Genomic DNA, 7736 nt, shown 5'->3' with positions numbered 1-7736 from the left:
TGGCATCCCTTCATTTAAAAGCAGCAGCCCTCCTCTTGCCTATGAACATCTAGCTTAAAGAAGAAATGCGACAACAAGGAAAAGCTGGAAAATGAGAAAATATCCTTGGAAATTACACCAATATTATCATCCCCATTTTGCTGATGGGGAGACTGAGGCTCAGGGAGGCAGCAGACACCAGTATGCAGTGGTGCTAGAACCAGGTCTGTCTGACCCCACATCTTGGCTTTTTGCAGCATGACCAAGGGCCACCCTGCTGGCGATGCAGGGTTCTGCTCATTTTCCCCTGGGAGGAACGTAAAGTGGCAACTTGGCAGGATGTGGCCTTTTCACATACACACCACCCCCCTTCACTTCTGCAGTCTCAGTGATCTCTGGCCACACCGGGCCTGATCTGCTCAATTGTCACAGCCCAGGGAGCCCTGTCTCTTCCAGGAAGCCTTGCCTAAGATTTATGGCCATCAGTTGCCTGGCCCACCTTGGTCATGGTCCAGGCCCCTCACCTGCCTGTGGACCTCCATCATTACCTATCTCAGTTTCCTGTGGCTTCTGTAACAATGAACACAAACTTAGTGGCTGAATAAAACAAAAATGTATTCTCTCACGGATCTGGAGGCTAGACGTCTAAAGCCAGTATCACTGGGCCAAAATCAAGGTGTTGATGGGGCCATGCTCCTTCCAGAGGCTCTAGGGGAGAATCTGGTCCTTGTCTTTTCCAGCTTCTGTGGCTGCCGGCATTCCTTGGCTTGTAGCCACTTCACTCCAATCTCTGCCTCTATGGTCACGTGGTCTTTTCTTTTCTTTTTCTGTCTATGTCAAGTCTCCTCTGCCTCCCTCGTATGCGATTGCATTTAGAAACCCTTAACTTGATCACATCTGCCAAGATCATTTTTCCAAATCAGGTAACTTTTACAGGTTCCAGGGATTAGGACCTGATATCTTTGGGGGATATTATTCAGCCTACTCTGTTGTCTTAAGGGCCTCCCTGATCTTCCTTTTTGTGAGACTAGAAACTTCCAGAGGGCACAGGCAGTACATGATGTCTCTGAATGTTCTCTGCATTATCCCCTATGTCACTTGGAGCCTCCAACAATCTTCGGGGAAGGTGACTGGCATCTTGCCCCCTCTCCCATCGGTCAACCATCAACTTCTAGATGTACCTGGTGTTTCCTTCAGGCTCCTGGGGCCACATGGCAGCATAGAGGAGGCTGATTTCTGACCTCCAGGCATCTGTCAAGGTCTCCGGATGAATTTGCAGACAAATGCCTCATGGCACATGTGCGGACGTGGCTGTTCACTGATCAAATATGGAGGCTGGGTCCAACTGTGGGCAGGAGGAGCACATCTCATTGGCTTTCAGAGTCTGTTTTCAAAAACATTCCCATTCCTGACAGACTAGAAGGAGGGGCTGAAGCTTACAAAGTAAATATGACAGGGAGAAATGTTAGGTCTTGCTCTTGAATCCAGTCCTCAAATGTAGGCTGGCAAGGGGGAACCAGGTGAAAGGGCAAGGAGCAGAGCTGAGGAGGTGACTGTCATATGCATGGTCTGACCAAATACATCCGTGGAACCTTCAGCTGCATCTGTAGGCAGTATAGAAGTGAAGTTTCAAGAACAAGGAGGTGACAGACTGCCCTGGAATATGGTGTCAGCTCTGTGTGCCACATATTAAGGGTACCAGAGTCACACTGGAGCATGACCAGGGAGGCAAAAGCATGCCGTGGAGAAAGCGGGGGCCCTGGTCTCATGAGGAACAGTTGAAGGAAGTGGAGTTGTTTTGCTTGGAGAAGACTCAGGGGTTATGGCTATGGTGATGCTTCAGACCTCTAAGAGGCTGTTGGAGGGCAGAGGGAGAAGACAGAGCTTAGGTGGCGCCCAGAGGCAGCACTGTGACCAATGGATGGAAGCCATAAAGAGACAGAGTTCAGCCCAAAAGCTGGAGAAAGCAACTTTTGGGCCGGGCACTGTGGGTCACGCCTGTAATCCCAGCACTTTGAGAGGATGAGGCAGGTGGATCGCCTGAGGTCAGGAGTTTGAGACCAGCCTGACCAACATGGTGAAACCCCGTCTCTACTAAAAATACAAAAATTAGCCTGGTGTGGTGGCATGCCTCTGTAGTCCCAGCTACTCAGGAGGCTGAGACAGGAGAATTGCTTGAACCCAGGAGGCAGAGGTTGTAGTGAGCCGAGATTGTGCCACTGCGCTCCAGCCTGGGCAACAGAGTGAGACTCCATCTCAAAAAGATAAAAAAAAAAAAAAGGAAGCAACTTCTTAGAGTTAGGCCTGTCCTGAAATGATCTCTCTCCTGAGAGGGAATGAGCTCCCTGCTTCGGGAAGTGGGAAAGGAGAGGCTGGGCAAGCATTTGGCTGAAACATGGTAGACGGGACTTGAACATCTGAATGGGGATTTGACCAGAGCAGGCAGCTCTCTGGAAGCTTGGGATGGCCTTCTGCCCATAGAGCCTCTCACTTCTTCTTGATGCCTCCTCTGGGAGGCCTTTCCTTACTCTCCCTGCTGGTCCCCTCACCCCACCCTCCACAGACATAATTCTCCCTCCTCAGAAGACCGAAAGCACTGACCACATTGTATCCAAGAAAATTCTGTAGGCTTTGTCTCCTGCATGAGACTGAAGTCCTCTAGAACAGAGAGAGGACTTCTTCAGCTGTGGATCCACTCTTTACCTTTCCCCACACAGTGCCCGGTGTCTGGGCCACAGGAGCCACCAGAGAAGAAAGAGAAGAGTGCTAAGGCACAGCGGGCAGGGAGAAGGCTCACTCGCCAGCCAGGAGTCTTTAGAAACTGCACACTGACACAGATTCATATACAGTGGAAGTGCGTCCTAGTTGAAGGTGGGGCGAGTGAAGGTGACCTCTCAGAGTTCTTTCAGGCCTCAGAACGCTCTCATGAATGCCAACCCAGGTTCCTGGCCTTTCCTTTTCTTCTTTGCATCATTCTGAGAGAGTTCCCCCAGCCCAGTCTTCTGTTCCCGAGGGGCTTTTCCTCCCTGCTGGCCCCTCTGGCTCACTCCAAGCTCCCTCCAGATGGGCCCCATCGTCCTTGAAATCCCCGGCTGGACCCACCAGCTGGACCTTCTCAAGAGTGAGGCCCGAGGAAGGTCCAGAGCCCACCCAGCAGGCTAGAGGGAGAACAGCTGCCTTTGGGGTAAGAGGGGTGTGGGGTGAGGTTCCCCCATGAGCAATCTGTGTTGGAAATGGATAAGCTCAGTATAGGAATGGAGGTGGGGGTGGCTTTTTTGGTCACCAAAAAACATGCCAGGCCCAAGGTGATCATTCTCTTCTGCAGCTCTGTTGATTAGCTCCATGCCCACTTAAACATTTCATGCATGTGATGGTCCACATGCATGCCCTGAAGCCTGAGGGTCTGTTTTGGGGGTCTGACCTTTGGCAGGCCCTGCCCCTCCCTCACCCTGGCCCTCACTCAGGCATCCCTTCAAAAATGTTAGCAGTGCCTGTTTATGTAGCGAATGACACTGGACTAGACAGAACCCAGCATCACCATCTGTCCTCATGTGTAGATATTATTGGTTTGCTTACTTGTTCACTGACTGCCCCCTGGACTGGAAGCTTCCTGGAGGCAGCGTTCTCTGTTTCACTCATCACTGTACTCCTAGTGCCCAACTCAGTGCCCCACACAAAATAAGCATTCAATCAATATTTGCTAAATCAGCAGATGAATAGTAAAAGCTACAAATAGCCATTCCGAAAATGTCACATCCCCCTATGGTTTTGCCTACAATTCCAGGGGAATCTCAGACCCCAGAAACCTGTCTCTCAGATACCCAACAGATCCATGGTCCCGTTAGGAGACCGAGGAAAGACCCAAGAGAGTAGCACATGTTTATCGTCTTATGCACTGTGTGAAAACAGGTTGTTATGGGCCTAGTCAGGAAAAGGAATGGGCATAATCAGGGAGCCAGAAGGTGTGAGGATGTCTTTAGGCTTGGCTGGGACATAGCAGCCCTGAACCACAGAGCTGCCAGAAGCAACAGGCTCTCTCCGCTGAGGCTGAGGGCTTACCTCATGGTAAGAAGCCGGTGAGAACACAGGGGCTTCTTGCTGGCTTGCTGTCCTGCCCCCAGTGCATAAAATGGGTCCTTGGGTTGAGACCTCAGCATCTTGGGCTTTGGGCCAGTGACATTCAGTGGCTCTGAGTCTGTAACCTTGGAGGATTCCTGAGCATATAGAGATGAGGAATAGCTCCTGGGTCATGGGCCATCCCTCGGTGAATCCAGGCCAGGGCCTTCCTCTACCCTCTGCATGTCCTTACACCCACCCCAACAGCTCTCAGTCCTCACCAGCTTCAACAGGGATCCAGGTCCTCGCCCTGCCTGTTTACCAGGCCTGTGGTGGGCAGGCAAGTGCTTTGGATATGTTACAGAGCTGTGCCCAGAGAGTGATTTTTGCTATCACTTCAGGTGCTGTGTTGCAGTCCTCTCTCTGTGGGGGGACAGACATCCTCTGGGGTCTGCCACACCACAGGGAGGCTGTTTGCAAGAATGGAAAAAAATAGGGGTTGGGAGTCAGCCTGGTCTGAGTTCCAACCCTGTCTCTTCCAAGCTGTGTAACTTTGGGAAAGTCACTTGATTTATCTGAGCCTCAGTTTTCTTATCTGTAAAATAGGGATGAAAATACATACCCTTCAGGGCTGATGCAAGGATTCAAGGAGATAACGCATATGGAGCACTTCCACAGGATCTGCCACTTGCTGGGTTTTCAATAGACAGTAGCTGTCTTTGGTAGTTAATATTGGCAAGGGCTACTATAGAAAGTGTGGTCCCTGGACCAGCAGTGTCAGTACTACCTGGGAGCTCATTAGAAGTGCAGGGTCTCTAGCCCCACCATAGATCTGCTGAGTCAGAACCTGCATTTTAATGAGACCCCCAGGTGAGTCCTAGGCACGAGAAAATTGGAGAAGAGGAGGCTAGTTCACAGCCTTTAGGCTGGCAATCATATATGAGGAATATCCACTTCTGGAAGCCTATCCAGGAAATAGCTTCATACATCCTTAAGTTAAAATGGTAGTAGTAGTGAGTGCAGTAGTAGGGTTGGGAGCAGTAGTAATAGTGGTAATAAATACTGAACATTTACTATGTACCAGACACTATTTGGGGTGCATCACAGCAACCGCATGAATCAGTACTGTAACTGCTGATATTTTACCAGCAGGAAAGCAAGGCACAGAAAAGTTAAGTCACTGTGAAAGTTGGGGTTGGTGACAGAACCACAGCACAAATCCAGAGCACCTGCCTCCAGAGCTCACTCACTGAGGGCAGGCACAGAAGAAACTGCATTTCACGGGCTGGGTGCAGTGGCTCACGCCTGGAATCCCAGCACTTTGGGAGGCTGAGGCAGGTAGATCGCTTGAGGCCAGGAGTTCAAGACCAGTCTGGGCAACATGGTAAAACCCCGTCTACTAAAAATACAAAAAGTTACCTGGCTGTGGTGGTGTGTGCCTGTAGTCCCGATAATTGGGAGGCTGAGGTGGGAGGATCACTTGAGCTTGGGAGGTCAACGATGCAATGAGCCAAGATAGCACCACTCCACTCCACTCGGGGTAATAGAGCAAGACCCTGTCTCAAAAAAGGAAGGAAGGAAGGAAGGAAGGAAGGAAAGAAGGAAGGAAGGAAGGGGAGAAAGAGAGGGTAAGAGAAAAAAGAAGAAGAAAGAAGAAAGAAAGAAAGAAAAGAAAGAAAGAAAGAAAGAAAGAAAGAAAGAAAGAAAGAAAGAAAGAGAGAGAAAAAAAGAAACTGTGTTTCAGGAGCAACATGGTCAATTCCACGCCACGGGCACCCACTGAATTGCTTCCCCATGTCTGCCTGGCCCAGGCCTGCGAGATACGGAGATAGAGGAGACACAGGCTCTGTTCAGTGCCAGAGACAAGCATGTGAGTAAATGATGAAAGGCGGCAACCTGCACCCACTGATGTGCCTACATGGGGAAACAAAATACTGTAGGGGCACAGAGGAGTGAAGCCATGTGTCTTGCTTGTGGGTACCTGGGAAAAGCAGCTTCCCAGCAGGCCGGATTGTTCCCAGTTACAGCTTCCTTTGTAAATCTCCAGGCTCTTAGGCATGATTAAAGTGCCTTCCAGATCAGACAGTGAGTCTAGGATTCTAGGGAGAAAAATTTTGACAAGGTGTAGGGAGGTAGTGGTGGTTAGGAGATGAGAATTTGAGCCTGGTTTTCAGTTTTAATTCTCTGTGTGGCCTTGGATGATCAGGCCCCAAATTCCTCCAAGTCTGTAGGGAAGAGAAGTAGAAGCTATGGCTGGAATGGTAAGGCCAAAGTGAGGAACCAAGGGTTTGCTGCAATTTTTAGCAGGTGCACCGTGTCCACCTTGCTCACTGCTGTACCCTAGGCACCTAACTCATTGCCTGGTCCAGAGCTGCTGCTCCATAGTGACTTGTTGAATGCATATTGAGGGAGCAGTCACAGGAAAAGGGGCCCAGGGTGAGCAGATCCCAGCCTCTTTATGCCCTTATGCCTGAATCAGCCTCCATTTTGAACACAGTCCAGTTGGCCTTCTCTCTCTCTCCAGTCTGCTCTTGACCTCGAGCTGGAGTTCATTCTGCTTCTCTCCATTAGGGCAATGAGTCTCTGCTGCCTGGTGAGAAACCCAAGGCTGACAAGGCCCTTGGAGATTGGCTCATTGCACAGATAGGGAAAGAGGCCAGAAAAGAGAAGGGACTGACCCAATGGCATGCAGGGAATCTGTGGCAGAGTCAGGACTGGGAGCCACATGTTCTTGTGTCCCCACCCCATCACTCTCCCTCCCTGGCCTGGGGCTCCCAGGAGCCAGGGAAAGAGAGAGATAATGAGTGGATGAAGGACGAGGCTCTGTCATAAAGAAAGACTGGCCTTGAAGGCCTCTGGAAACAAATTGGAGGTATGGGGAGAGCCAGAGGTGGCAGCACCAAGGACAAGGCTGCTCACGGGCAGGGGCTGGTGGGGAAGTGAGGGGGAGGCGCAGGGGAGTGGGCAGGCAGGGAGCTGTAGCTGGAATGCTGAGGACACGTGTTTCTTTTTAGGCACTCCTCTTCCACTGCTCACTGTCTCCTCTTGGGAGTAAAGGGAGAAAAAAGAGGATGTGATGCCTAGGTGAGCCCCATTATGTGGGATGTGTTGGTAGGGGCTCCCCAGACAGCCTCTTCTGCAGTTGGTAGCACCAGGCCCAAGGCCTTCCTCCAGGCCAGAGCCCAGCCTGCTTGCCCAGCTACTCTGTCTCCTTGAGGCTGGGTCAGCACCCTCAAGGTCTCACAAGATGCCCTCAACCCAGTGGCTTTGAGTTAAGCACACCTAGGTTTGAATCTCTCCTCCAACACTTTCTAGGCTATGTGAAATTGACCTTACTTCTCCAAACCTAGGTTCATGCAACTGTAAATTGAAGAAAATGGTCTCTGCCCTGCCTCCCTCCCCAAGTGGAGTGCAGGGAGGGAGCAGAGACCCCAGCAAGAATGCTCTGCACTCCTTCCTGTGCAAGCGCTGTGGCAGGGATCATGAGTCCCTTGCCTCTTTCTTTCCCTGTATACATCCTGGTGCAGCCTGGTGGGGAGGGTACTGAAGACCTTTCTGTGGCAGCTCACATTCCAGGCCCTCTCAGCAATGGAAGTGCCTCTGGTCCGTCAAAACTGTCCCTCACCCCAACCATCCCCAAAGCAATCTCGGCAGTCATTTCACAGCACAACATACAATCACACATGTGCTGTGTTTCCCCC

At 50.9% G+C, this 7736-nt stretch overlaps 1 long non-coding RNA gene across 1 annotated transcript in view; it reads right to left on the bottom strand.

Moving 5' to 3' along the window:
* Positions 1–574: 574 nt before the first annotated feature.
* The window catches only part of LOC105738138, a 30668-nt gene continuing 23506 nt past the window's right edge, over positions 575–7736 (bottom strand). Inside the window, exons 3-5 of the long non-coding RNA XR_001113873.2 lie at positions 6017–6134; positions 5455–5591; positions 575–2234 (exon numbers count right to left, since the gene is read on the bottom strand). This is a non-coding gene — a long non-coding RNA (uncharacterized LOC105738138). The remainder of the gene's footprint in view (positions 2235–5454; positions 5592–6016; positions 6135–7736) is intronic.

This window comes from Nomascus leucogenys, chromosome X, assembly GCF_006542625.1.
Source record: "Nomascus leucogenys isolate Asia chromosome X, Asia_NLE_v1, whole genome shotgun sequence".
Taxonomy (NCBI): domain Eukaryota; kingdom Metazoa; phylum Chordata; class Mammalia; order Primates; family Hylobatidae; genus Nomascus; species Nomascus leucogenys.
Note: the sequence above shows the minus strand (reverse complement) of the source record. Positions and strands in the feature narration are given on the sequence as shown.